Raw genomic sequence first — 14507 nt, forward strand, 5'->3', positions numbered from 1 at the left:
TCGACAAGCCATTAAATGTCATTCTATAACTAACAATGAAGCAGAGTATGAAGCTGTGATTGCAGGTTTAGAACTGGCACGGGAACTCGGCATTAATCAGATTGTAATCAAAAGCGATTCGCAGCTTGTAGTTAACCAAATGCTGGGGACTTATACAGCTAGGGAAGCACGAATGCAATAGTATTTAAAGAAGGTACGGGATCTGATCAGGCAATTCCAAACCTGGAAAGTTATGCAAATACCAAGAGATGAAATGTCGAGGCGGATGCCCTAGCCAATCTCGCATCTGCGGCAGATGTGGCAAGCAATGAAAATGCTTCCGTAATTCATTTGTTTCATTCAGTACTTGATCCAGATAAAAATGAGGTAAATTTTAATAACTTAACCTGGGATTGGAGGAACGAGATTGTCGTTTTTTTCAGCATGGAACCGTCCCTGAAGATAAGAAAAAAGCTCACGCGCTTCGAAAAAAGGCTGCTCGATATTGTTTAAAGCAAGGCAATCTTTATCGAAAAATATTCGGTGGTCCCTTAGCAAGATTCCTCGGGCCTTCTCAGACAGAATATATAATGAGAGAAATACACGAATGGCATTGTGGAAATCACGCAGGAGGAAGATCACTAATAAGAACCACGATTAGGGCAGGTTATTATTGGCCTAAAATGAAAGAAGAAGCGAAAAGTTTCGCGGCTAAATGTGATAAATGTCAAAGATACGGTAATAACATGCATAGACCTACGGAGTTGTTACATCCGGTTATTGCACCGTGGCCTTTTATGAAATGGGGGATGGATATCGTGGGTCACTACCACAAGCAAAAGGACAGGTAAAATTTTTGCTTGTACTCACCGACTATTTTACTAAATGGGTGGAAGCAGGAGCATTCAAACAGGTGCGGGAAAAAGAAGTTAAAGATTTTATTTGGCGAAATATCATATGTCGATTCGGTGTGCCAAAGGAAATCGTGTGTGATAATGGCCCTCAATTTATAGGCGCACAAATCACAGAGTTTTTTCAAAGTTGGCAGATCAAAAGGATTACATCCACACCTTATCATCCGGTGGGTAATGGCCAAGCTGAGTCAACAAACAAAGTCATTATCAACAATTTAAAGAAGCGTTTAGAGGAATCCAAAGGTAATTGGCCAGAATTGCTACCTGGTATTTTATGGGCATACGGCACAACAGCAAAAACAAGTACGGGAGAAATGTCATTCTAATTGGTTTTGGAGCCGAAGCCTTAATATCAGTTGAGATAGGAGAGCCAAGCACGAGGTTTACACAAGCATCAGAAGAATCCAATGACCAAGAAATGCACATAAACCTTAATCTACTTGAAGGAAAAAGGGAAGCTGCATTAATAAGAATGGCAGCACAAAAGCAGGTCTTGGAACGATACTACAATCGAAAAGCGCGCCTAAGATACTTCAAGATTGGGGACTTCGTGCTCAAAAAAGTTTTTCAATCTACGAAGGCAGCTAATGCGGGAAAATTGAGTCCAACCTGGGAGGGACCCTACAGGATTCATGGTATCGCAGGAAAAGGAGCATACGAGCTGGAAACGATGGATGGCAAGATACTACCTTCACATTGGAATGCCGTTCACTTGAAGAGATACTATTTCTAAGGAATACCCACGGTCAGGTATCCATACTTTTAAATTTTATTTTTGAATTGTTAAAATTTTACTAACGATTTTAGATGATAGGCAAAAAGCTAACCCGTACTAAATGATGAGTCACGACCCGCAAGGCACGTGGAATCAATTTTCCCGGTCTAGGGTTACAATTATTCTGATAGAAATTGAAACGGGTTAAGCAGTCTTCATCTATAATCGCACCTCCGCGTCCCGTATGTTTTTCCTTTTCAGGGAAAGGACCAAATGAGAGGAACAATCAAGTGCTCGAGACTTCATACTTCAAAGCTCAAACACTTGGGGGACTATATAATATACATAGACACGTGTATAAAGAAGGCAAAGAAGATTGGAAAATAATCAAAGATCAAGCCTGAGAAGTTCACTCATTGAATGAGTCAAGTGCAGAGCAAAGTCACGAGCTAAGGCCAAAGAAAAACCTTATTATAGTTAGGGTAAAGGCAATGTACTGAAACGGGTTATAAATAAAAACCTTGTGTTCATTTTCTTTTTTGAAATCTGTTATAAGAAAAACAGTTACGAGAAAGTTATAGAAGTAATTCAAATACATGTAAAGTGTTATTCAAAACTAGACAAAGTTCAAATAAAAACTTGTCAAAGTTATTTCAAGAAACATGTGTATTCCTATTTCTTTCATCGTATATTAACACCATTATGAAGTTGAGACGTCTTCTTCATTAAGTGTCGAATATAAAAGAGCCCTCTTTTATAAAATTCATGATTAATTCAAGTATTCATGAAGCTAAAAAAATAAAAAAAACAGAAGCATTTTTGAATAATAAAAATGCAAGTTATTCAGTAAGTCCTTAAAAATAAAGGCAAGAATAAACAAAACAGAAGTTCAAACAGCAACAGAAACTTCTTAATATTAAAAAAAGTTTAGACTAAGTATGAACTTAGTCATAAATCAAAAGTTGTTTATACAAAGTGCCCCATAAAAGGTCTGGGGACTTAACGTTTTCAACAAACCCTTAAAAAGACCAAGGGTTACAACCACATATCACCAAAAAGAAAAAAAAAAACAACAAAGGAATTCAAACAACATAAAGTTTTCACTGAGAAGTTGAAGGAATTGAAGTAGGGACATCAACAACAACAAGCTCAACTTGACTTGAAGGAGTGGGGATACCCGTATCATCTTCAATATTTTCAGAAGCTTCAGCCACGGGAGAAGAAAAATCTTGGTTCTGCTGAGTCTTCTCAATAGTCTCTTTGATCTTGGCTAACTCAGATTCCAAGTTAAAATTCTCCTGGCTAACTTCAACGAGGGTATCATGGCGAGAATTTAAAAACTCCCAGCTCACTTCAATGACAGTTTTATCTTCAAGGATCTCGTAATCTCTTTCCCAGTCAGCAATTTCATTTCTTAACTTTTCATTTTCAGCCAAGGCAGATTCATAAGAAGCTTGAAGAGAAGCATGGAAATTTTCTAAAGAACAAACCTTATCAGAAGATACCCGGAGGTCTTCTTAAGTTTGAGCCAAATTTTGCACAAGTTCACCAGCATATGCTTCTTTTTTACCCAAGAGAGCCCTCAGCTGTCTAATTTCTTCACTTGCCTTGGACAATTGCTCGGAAAAAGAGGTTTCCAGACGAGCCTTTTCCTTACCTGCTTGATTTGAAAAAGCTTTTTCAACTGCCAATTCTAAAGTCAAACCCCGTACCTGCTGCTCTAAGGTACTTTTACTTTCTTCTAATGTTTCCACGTCGATCTGAAGACTTTCACATTGTTCCCTCCAATTATCCGCCTCCACTTAGTAGTCACGCACTAATTGCTCTGAGAGGGTAACCCTCTTCATCATCTCCGTGCCAATTAGATTGACCTAAAAAAAAGAAGGGAAAAATAAGAACCCTGAAAACAGAAAAAAGGTAAAGTAAAATTTGAAAAAGGGATACCTTTAGAGAAGCATGCACTATATCGTTCATCAAGGTCAAAGAACTGTGGCTGTCAAGTTTAGCTCCCTCAACTGGACCAATCAAAAGTTCACGTCAGCTTGACCTGATTTCCTCAAAAGGTTACCCTCAGCAGGAACTTCAATGGTGACTTGCCTCATAGCAGCACCCCTACTCGAGGAGCCAACTTCAGTGTGAGGAACAGGTGGAGGGGGAATTGTTGAAGGAGGAACAGTAGAAGCAGTCAAAACAGCATGGGGAGGAACAGTAATAGCCACGACTGGCAAAGAAGGAATCACAGGAACGGGAGTAGAAAAAGGAGCCATGGGAGCTTCATCAGAAATCGAACCTAAATTTTCACTACCAAACCCGCGGTCAAAAAGCTGCTCAACAGAGTCATGAACAGCAGCGGGAACATCATCAACGGGGATCACCATCGGGGCTTCAACAGACTCGGTAAGAGGAATCGAACGAGGTGGAGAAGCTTCCTCATCAGAAATGATCCGTCTACAGGCTCGTGGCCTTTTCACTAAGGAGCCCTCGTCTTCCTCTTCTTCAAAGTCTTGGTCATCAGCAGCTTTTCTTTTCGATGAAGAGTCCAAAATTATCTCTTGGGCCCTTTCCAAAGAAATACGAGAAGCTATGACCGCCTCAGCACTAATCCCTCGAACTGCAAATCCTGATAAAAAGAAGGATTAAAATAAGTTCAGGAAAAAGCAATATATAAAAGGAAAAAAAAACTCTTACCATTAGTTTTCACTTTCCAACCAAATCGATGGGAAAGAGTCTTCCAAGATCTACCCTCCATTGGGGCAGTATTCAACAACATTCCTACCCAACCACGGAAATTGGGAATATCGTCAACAATTCCCATGGTTGCTGGAAAAGAAAAGGAAAATTAGGATAATAATCATCAAAATTGAAGAAAAAAGGTACGAGAAAGTTATTTAAAAATAACTCACGTGCAAAATTCCACTTCTCAAGGAAGGGAACATTTTCATCACCCACTAAACCAACGGTGGGGGCAGCAACAAACCTAGTGTACCAGCCACGGTCTCTGTCATCTTCTAGACTAACCAAAACTCTTTTACTCCTTGCTACTAAAGTAAAGAGACCTTGGTGAAAGAGTCTGGGAGAATAAAGGTGAATTAGATGAGAGAAGGTAAAAGGCACGCCTGCCATGTTGGTCAAATGCCTCAAACAGGCAACAGTCCTTCACACTATAGGGCCAATTTGACCTAAACAGACGTCAAAAAAACGACAGAATTCAAGGATAACAGGGTCAATAGCAGGTTTGAAGCCTAATGTGAAAGGGTATGTGTAAACAAAAGAAAACCCCATTAAATAAGAAGTGATTCTTTGGTTCGCATTAGGAATTATAATAGGGAAGTCATGACTCCAATGGCAGTCTTTGCGAACTAAAGTAATCAGATCTTCAATGATTTGAGTTGGGTAGATATCAGCACGATCTAAAGAGGATACTTGATTTCTAAGGGATTCTCTGTCGTTATAGAAAGATAATTCAGCAGGAACTATTTCATCCACCGAAGGTTCACAAAGAGGTTCAGAAGGTTCCTTACCCCTAGAAGAAGATCTTTGAGAAAGATAACCTCTGGTTCTAGAAGAGGGGCTGGAACTAGATGAAGGAAGAGAAGAACCACGTATGGATGAAGACCCTAAGTTACGTAGTCTACCTCCTCTTCTAATCCTATTAGGGGCAAGAGGAAAGTTATCAACTATGGGGACTCTCCTAGGGTTAAGGTTTGATGAAGACATGACAGTACGAGGAAGGTAAAGAACAAGAAATGAATATTCTGAAAGCTATGAACTTTATGTGAGAAAGACAAAGATGAGAACTATATTTATACTAAGAAGCAACCGTCAAAGGAAAAGGTGCAATGATGGAAAGTTCATAATGAGAACTATCGCTTCGTAATTGGTGAAGCCGTAAAAGAGCCTTAAAAAGCGCTGCAAAGTCGCAGAAACAACAAAAAGATGCCACGTGTAACAAGCATTAAATAGAAGTGACAATTGAAGCGTCGATTCTATCATAGCATTAATGGCGGCAAATATTCCCGCTTTAATAAAATCCACTTCCCAAATATTCAATTGATAAATAAATGGCAAGTGGGGGGACTATCTGTATTGGGAAAAACTGAGTTTATATATTGAAGTGATACCATGTCATGACATGAAGGCTGGTCAAAGAGTGATGATTAGAAAAGAGGCACGAGTTGCAACAGATACGAGCAGAGGCACAAATATAGGCACGAGCAGTTATTCAAAAGACTCAACGCTCGTACCTATTTAAATCCAAAAATCAAGGAGAATGAATCTGACAGCACAAGAGAGTACAGATACAGTATTTAATAAGCATTAAATACTAAAAACGTTAGAGAATCTGTATTAAATTACAATGGTTATGTAACGTAGCATTTAATGCCTTTAATTGTCTATAATAACCTTATTATGACAAAGGCAAAACGTATATCTTAGAGATAGCTATAAAAAGGAGAAGACTGGTCATTTGTAAGGACACGAAATATCAACTGAATATACTGATTTACTTTGTTTTCTGCTATCTATCTTATTGTTATCAAAATCAATTTCTTCTGTTCATTTTCGATTATCAGTAACCCGAGTTCTTATAAAAATAAAGCTCTGACCAAAATTCTATTTTTTGGTTAAACAGTTTGGAAAACAACTTTGATACAGTTTCAGCATAATTAGGGGTCGTTTGGTAGGATGTATTAGGTAAAACAATATATGTATTAGCTTTATAAATTAATAATACCTTGTTTGATACACTTTTGAACTTATGCATTAGTTATATACCCTTTTTGGTATTATCATATGCATAACCAATGCATAAGAAACAATAATATTAATAATGGATTTTAATGCATGCATTAGCTTAGCTAAAGATAAAATTGTTGTTCAAAATTTATGCTTGATTAAAATATACTATTATATTAATGCAAGTTTGAAATAATCCAAGAAAGTGAGAAATAAAGTTATATCCATAGTAGATAAATCATGGTAGGCTCTAACAGTTTAAGGGGTTAGGCTTGTGCCTTAGGCCCCCAATTTTGGGGCCCCATTTTTTTAGGAATAATATATTTTTTATAGGTTTATTGGTAGTTTAAAAAAAAATTATATATATAGTACTTTTGTACTTTCATATAAAAGGAAAGAAAATCTTTTAGATATGTTAATAAAGTAAAAATTTGACTTACTTAAAAATTGTAGATGAATAGTTCTCAATTTGATTTGATTTGACAATTTTACTTTTTACTCTTCTTCCCAATGTTTCAATTTCAATATTTCACTCTTCATATTCCAATTTCTAGACATGAGACCTACCTTCTTCCTTTCTCTTTATTCTTGCTCGCCTTCTTTCTCCTAGATTTCTTTCTTTCTACAAAATTTTATAATTCACTTTTTTTCTTCAAGATTTTATTAGTTCAAGTGATCAATAATATTTTTAAGCTTCCAATAGTTTTATTGTATTAGTGAAAAATAGACCCGCCATGTTGGTCTACTAAATGGCGACACGTGTCAGCAAAGTTTGGAGAAAAGTGAAGAATGACATGTAAAGATGATATGTGAAACACTCCCGGGACTGAACATACTTGTATCGTGCCTGTTAGCCTCGGAACTGATTATCATAAAATAGCCCGGATCAGGTGCGGGAGAATATCTCATAATTACAAATGAGGAAGGAATCAATTAATCCCGGATTATATGGGATTTACCATCATTACACCATAAGTTACAAATCAATTATTAATAAATGCAATAAATGATTGTAACGGTCAGAACAAGGCAATCAATTACAAGATTGACTCAACAGGCACGAGATTGGCTCAACAGGCACAGGATTGACTCAACAGGCACGAGATTGACTCAACAGGCACGGGATTGACTCAACAGGCACGGGATTGACTCATCAGTTACCAAATTAACTCATCAGTTATGGAATTAACTCATCAGTTACGGAATTAACTCATCAGTTACGGAATTCCAGCATTTACACAGTTGTTACAAGTCTTCCAAAACTAATGGATGGATTGGGTAAATGCTCATAATAGACCCATAATTCAAGGACAATAGTTACTTAGATTTAACCCTATAAATAGACATATTTTTACCACCATGAGGGGAATCTAATTTTCTTCTCTACAATTCTATATATTGTAGTTTACAGCATATTGCTCCCAAGTTAGCCATAGTTCGGCCCTTCAAGCTCTGTTCGGCTCATTATCCTATCAAGGATCATTCAATAAGAATTCTTTCTTCTTTCCTTTACTTTTATTATATTATCTGTCATTAAATTTAATTTCCACTTCTCTATCACGTTGCATTAACGAAAATTTATATCTCGGATTGAATCGGTTGCTTGTGGCCCGTTACATAAAATTATTGCTTTGACCTTGAAAACTATTTTTTGGGTTAAACAGTTTGGTTCCATTGCCAGGAACTCAAGCAAATTTGCTATTCATCTAAAGATAGTAACATCTTTTGTTAATATTCGCTTGTTTTCAGCTTAAACCTTCATCATGGCCGAAATTTGCCAATCAACACAGTTGAGGACAACCAAGTTGGAGATGGCTTTACCATGGAAAATAAAAAGGGAAGAATAGCCATGATAATGATAAGCAAGCAACAAGCAGAGAAAATGGAGAATGTATCAGTATATTTGTACCACAATTATTAGTACCAGAACTGATTATAACGGATCTGTACGAAACAGTTTCGGAATATGAGGTTCAGATACACCAGGTAATTTTAATTTGCAAAATTTAGTTCTAACCTTACTGAAACAGATCAAGGAACAGAGGGAGCGGATAGAACACCTCCGGGAATTCCTATCTATCCTACGAGAATGATATGCATAACCGTTACAGCACCGGGATTTAAACAGAAGAAGACACGGTAAGTCGAATCGACACTAAGAAGATGTCCAAAAATAGGTTCGAAAACCAAACCGAGGTGATTCCGGATCCGATTGAAGGAGTCAGAAGAATAACGTCGGAGCTTCCCGGAACTGAGGAGTAAAATTTACATTCGATATAGTACAAAGCTTCGAATAGAGGAAGACACGTTCATTCAATTGAAAGTCAAAAACAGGTCCGAGGATCAAACGGATGTGATTCTTGGGTGATCCGAATCTAAACGCAAAAATCTAAAAACAGGTCTGAGCAAAGAGATACGAGATTTTCTTCGCGGGCTGGAAAAGATCCGGATCTACCCGAACAGGTAAGGAATTACCTTGCTAAATTGCAAAAATCTAAAAAACAGGAGAAGAATGAAGATTAGGAAGAGCATGGTTAAAACACCCACGAGATTGCTCACAAAGATACCACACCTAGCAATTGAATAAGAAGAGATAGATGCGGGATGGAATAGACCACGAGGAAGGAAGGTTCATTAATAACCTTGGACAATTATGCAAATATTTTCGGAAGGAATCATTGAACCGAAGGCATCAGAAGCCACAAGGTCAAATGCTGAAGAACTAGAAATTATCATTGACTTCCCAAATAGGAAGGTTTACGTTGGTCGAGACTCGACACCAGATTTAAAGGTAAGTTGATTAAACTTTTACATGCTAACAAAAATTGTTTTGCTTGCCTCCATGCTAACATAACAGATATACCACCGGAGGTAAGGTTTATATGCTCAATATTGACCCGCGGTATAATTCGGTCAAGCAAAAGAACAAACTAGAGTCAAATAATAAAAGATAAAGTTACAGAACTTCGAAAGATCGGTATAGTCCGAAAAGTCGAATCATTCGAACTTGCTAGCTAACAACAATGCATCATTACTTTCAAAATTCCGAGGAGAAAGATGATTGCTGGTACACCAAATTGTGTCGGATGTCTCGGTAAATGCAATTTTAATTCAAGAAGATAAAGGTACACATTCGCCTATCTATTATAAATGCTCTTAGATACGGAAACTACATATCTACATTTTGATAAGTTTGCATTAATTATAGATACCCTAAATCTAAGGCTTTATTTTCAATGTCATTCAATTTCCGTAGTCACTATATTTTCAATACGCAATATTTTGCATAAACATGAACTGTCAGGAAGGCTAGCTAAATGAGTAGTTGAACTTAGTGAATATGGTATTATTTATCAGTCACGTACGACTAATAAATCACAAGTTTAGCATATTTCATGATTAATCTTAGCTTGAACATATTTCCCGAAGCTAAAAAAAATAGTATATGTTATTTTTGGGATAATTCTCGGGATCTGGGCCTTCTACACAATTAGGTCCACAAGTAATAAAATTTCTGAGTTAGGGATAATGCTTAGTGCCTACCAGGGAAGTAGTTAGATAATTCATAAAAGTTATTTTATTACTAACAACAAAGCCGAGTATGAAGCATATGCTACAGGGCTTGAATTAGCTGGGGGACTCAGAGCAAAAATATTAGTTTAACGATTGATCAAATCCAAGAAAACTATGCAGCCCAAGAAAATCAAGCCATATGTGCTAGTCTCGGATCTATTATTGATATCACTGACTCTGAAAGCAACTCCGGGCTCTTATTGAGAAATATCGTTTCCGGATCAAAGAGTCTCGGGATCGAGCCATCTCTTATTTAGGCTCCCTGATCTATCATCAATTCGAACGAAAATGAGGTAAGCTTGACTAATTTTATTTGGAATTGGCATAATAAATTCATTTATTACTTGCAGAATGGGACTTTACCCAAAGACAAGCATGCTCTCGATAACTCTGAGTGCGTCTCATCCCATACTGCCTTGTTGAAGGAGAATTATATTTGAGAATATTCAAGGCTCAAAAAGCTAAAATGCCACATGGACCAAACAAACAAAATATATGATGCGAGAAATTTATAAAGAAAGCAGTGAAAATTACTCCGGTAATAAGGCTATAAATCGAAAACTCATGAAAGTCAATATGAATAGCTCAAATCAAGATATGGCATGATCCTCGACAACATTTTGGAACCTCCGTAGTTCCGTCCAGAGTACAAAAAAATTGATAAAAAAAGCTCCGTTACCGTCCCTATGTTGGAACTGGACCATTTGAAAGTCCTTCAATATCGAAACTAACTACCCTACCGGGGACTATTAAACTGTGGATCGTCAAATTATGATTACAGTGTTTTGAGTTCTCATACCTTAAAACTCAAACACTAGGAAGAGTACTTATACTTGAAGATTAGTCAATTTGACCTGACATTATAAGAAGTGATACAAACAATTGATTGCCTTGGGAGATATAATTCCTAAGAGTATTCCGATACTATTTACCAGCTCAACTCAGTTAGTTGTATTGCTCATATCAAGCATAAACACTTCAAACAGTGTTGAATGAGTTCTTCAAAAATACATATACTACATGTACACAAAAAGGATCGAGAACTCCATGTCAGAGTCAAGAATCCCACGATAAAAACGAGAGTTTTACATCCAATTCAAGATAAATGTATGCAAATAAGCCACCAGAATAAAGTTCACTTTGAACAAACACGTGACTTATATTCGGTCCAACAACGACCATTCAAGTTAAATATATAAGCCTTTCTTAATGGCTAATTATATTATGACTCGAATCGATTATCCCTTATATATAAACGAAAATCTCTAATATTATTTCGGACATGTGTCCCTCTCTACTTGGAAGTATGTTCATTTACTCCAATTTGGATTCAAATACAAACAGATTAAATGTCTCTTCAGGATAAATCTACTAAGATATATATTTGTTTGGGATCAATATTCCCTTAAACTCAATGTCTTACCGGGATCAATACTCCCGTAAATCTTAATGGGGTCAATACTCTTGTAAATCCTACCTGGATTAATACCCCTCAGACTAAAAGTCTACTTGGATCAATCGATCCTATTTTACGCCTGAATGAAAAGGAGACGTCCTTTTCATAGCGTTTAAAATATATAAAAGGGCCCTCTTTTATTTAAAAGTTAGACACCCAAAGGTGCAACTTTAGACATCGCACAAGTAACGATGCATCAAAATATATATTTTAAGTCTAAAATACTAGGTATGAGCACTCAAATAATTTTCTAAAGTGCCAAGAAAAATTAGTACTCGGATAAATTCCCTAAAAATGCCAAATGATGATATTAGACCCGAAAGACACGAGGAACACTGTATTATTCCCGGTCTAGGTTACAACCTTTCTAATGAAATAAAAGGATTAAGTAGTCATCATCTAAAATATATACCTCCGAGTCCCGTATGTTTTTCCTTTTCAGGAAATGGACCACATGGAAGGAATAATCAAATGCTCGAGATTTCATACTTCAAAGCTCTAACACTTGGGGGACTATATATATGGAAGGCAAAGAAGACTAGAAAAATCAGAATTCAAGTCAAGCCTAAGGTCTACCCAACAAATCGAAAGTTAAGAGCAATGTCACGAGCCAAAAATGCAAGCCTGATTCAAAAAATCTGTGAAGAATACACTCGTGGATGTAAATTTTAAAATCTTACGAATGTTTAGGTTAAAGACAATATTTAATCATGGGTTGCAAGATATACCCTTGAATTTTTACAAATCTGTTGTAAAGAAAACAGTTACGAAAGAGTTATAGATGATACTTAAATACATGTAAAGTATTATATAAGTCGAAAGATAGAATGATACAAAACTTTCTTCAAAGTTGTTCAAAGAAACATATGTGTTCCTATTTCTTCTTTCGGATGTTTACACCACTATGAAGTTGAGACGTCTTCTTCATTAAGTGTCGTTCATAAAAGGGCCCTCTTTTATAATTCGTGCTTATTCAAAAAAGTCACGAAGCATTGAAGCATTTTTAATGCAAAGTTAAACAACAAAGGGTGAAACAAAAACCCAAACATTAAAATAGGCAGAAAATTAAGCCGAAATTTATATATCAAACTTTGCAAACATAAGGCAAATATTTGTCTTCAAACCCCAAAACAAGAAAGGGGTAAACCAACCGATTATTGACGAAAGGAACATAAGCGGTGGAGTTGTCATCTGAATCTCTAAGTTCTGCACTCTTTTTTTCTTCGTCCGTTTTTTGTCCCTATTGGATTTTTCGGCAAAGTTTTTAATGAGGTAGAGGCAAGGATGAAAAAATAAAATATTCCACTTCCCGGTCACATCATACTGAGTAACCGAAAAGTGGGAGAACTATCTGTATTAGTAAAAAATAGACCCGCCATGTGGGTCTATTAAATGGCGACACGTGTCAGCAAAGTTTGGAGAAAAGTGAAGAATGACATGTAAAGATGATATGTGAAACACCCCGGGATCGAACATACTCGCACCGTGCCTGTTAGCCTCGAAACCGATTATCATAAAATAGCCCGGATCAGGTGCGGGAGAATATCTCATAATTACAAATGAGGAAGGAATCAATTAATCCCGGATTATATGGGATTTACCATCATTACACCATAAGTTACAAAACAATTATTAATAAATGCAATAAATGATTGTAACAGTCAGAACAAGGCAATCAATTACAAGATTGACTCAACAGGCACGAGATTGACTCAACAGGCACGGGATTGACTCAACAGGCACGAGATTGACTCAACAGGCACGGGGTTGACTCAACAGGCACGGGATTGACTCATCAGTTACCAAATTAACTCATCAGTTATGGAATTAACTCATCAGTTACGGAATTAACTCATCAGTTACGGAATTCCAGCATTTGCACAGCTGTTACAAGTCTTCCAAAGTAATGGATGGATCGGGTAAATGCTCATAATGGATCCATAATTCAAGGACAATAGTTACTTAGATTTAACCCTATAAATAGACATACTTTTACCACCATGAGGGGAATCTATTTTTCTTCTCTACAATTCTATACATTGTAATTTACAGCATATTGCTCCCAAGTTAGCCATAGTTCGGCCCTTCAAGCTCTGTTCGGCTCATTATCCTATCAAGGATCATTCAATAAGAATTCTTTCTTCTTTGCTTTATTTTTATTATATTATCTGTCATTAAATTTAATTTCCACTTCTCTATCACGTTGCATTAACGAAAATTTATATCTTTCGGATTGAATCGGTTGCTTGTGGCCCGTCATATAAAATTATTGCTATGACCTTGAAAACTATTTTTTGGGTTAATCATTTGTATTTCTATTGCTATATAAAAAATATAGTATAATTTTTCAAGATTTAGAGCAAGAATTTTGAAGCGGACAAGCAACAAGCCAACAACTAGATATTTTGGAATCAAAGTGTTCAAACTTCTTGAATCAGTCATTGGGTAAAATTATTCTTACTTTCTAATTTTTTTTATTTGTTATTTATTATTTTATTAATTTTACTCCATACATATTGTTTAATTTTTATTGAATATAAATATGTGTAGACAATAAATTTGCGTCGAGAAATAAAATCAAGACCGAAAAATATTGCATCAATCGTAGTATTTTATTTCAAATATTTGAGTGTTACAATCTCTATGATTCCCATGATTCTACTTTTCTAGTATAAATTCAAGGGCCTTTGAGCTTGATCTAGAATTTTAATTTGATTTATCCGTCGCGAACACTTTGATTGTTGCCATGAATTTTATCACGAACAAGTAGCCTTGATCTTGAACGCCTTGTATTTGATTAGACTTCGTTCTTGATCTTGAGTTTGATTGCTTGAACTTGAACTTGATTTGTTCTTCGTTCTTGAGCCTGAACTTGATTTGTTCTTCGTTCTTGAGCTTGAACTTGATTGTTTGAACTTGAACTTGATTGCTTGAAGCTTGAAACTTGTGGAGGAATTTGCAATGTTTGATTCCCGAGCTCTTTCTTGCTTCTTGTTATAACTTCTGGTGCCTTTTCTGAGTTATGAAGACCCCTATTTATAGTTGTGGGAGGGAAAAGTTGTGATAAGAACAAACTCTTCCCGACCAATCAAATTGAAGTGTGACAAGGTCGCATTTGATTATCCAGAACATG

Source organism: Nicotiana attenuata, chromosome 9, assembly GCF_001879085.1.
Source record: "Nicotiana attenuata strain UT chromosome 9, NIATTr2, whole genome shotgun sequence".
In the NCBI taxonomy this organism is placed as follows: domain Eukaryota; kingdom Viridiplantae; phylum Streptophyta; class Magnoliopsida; order Solanales; family Solanaceae; genus Nicotiana; species Nicotiana attenuata.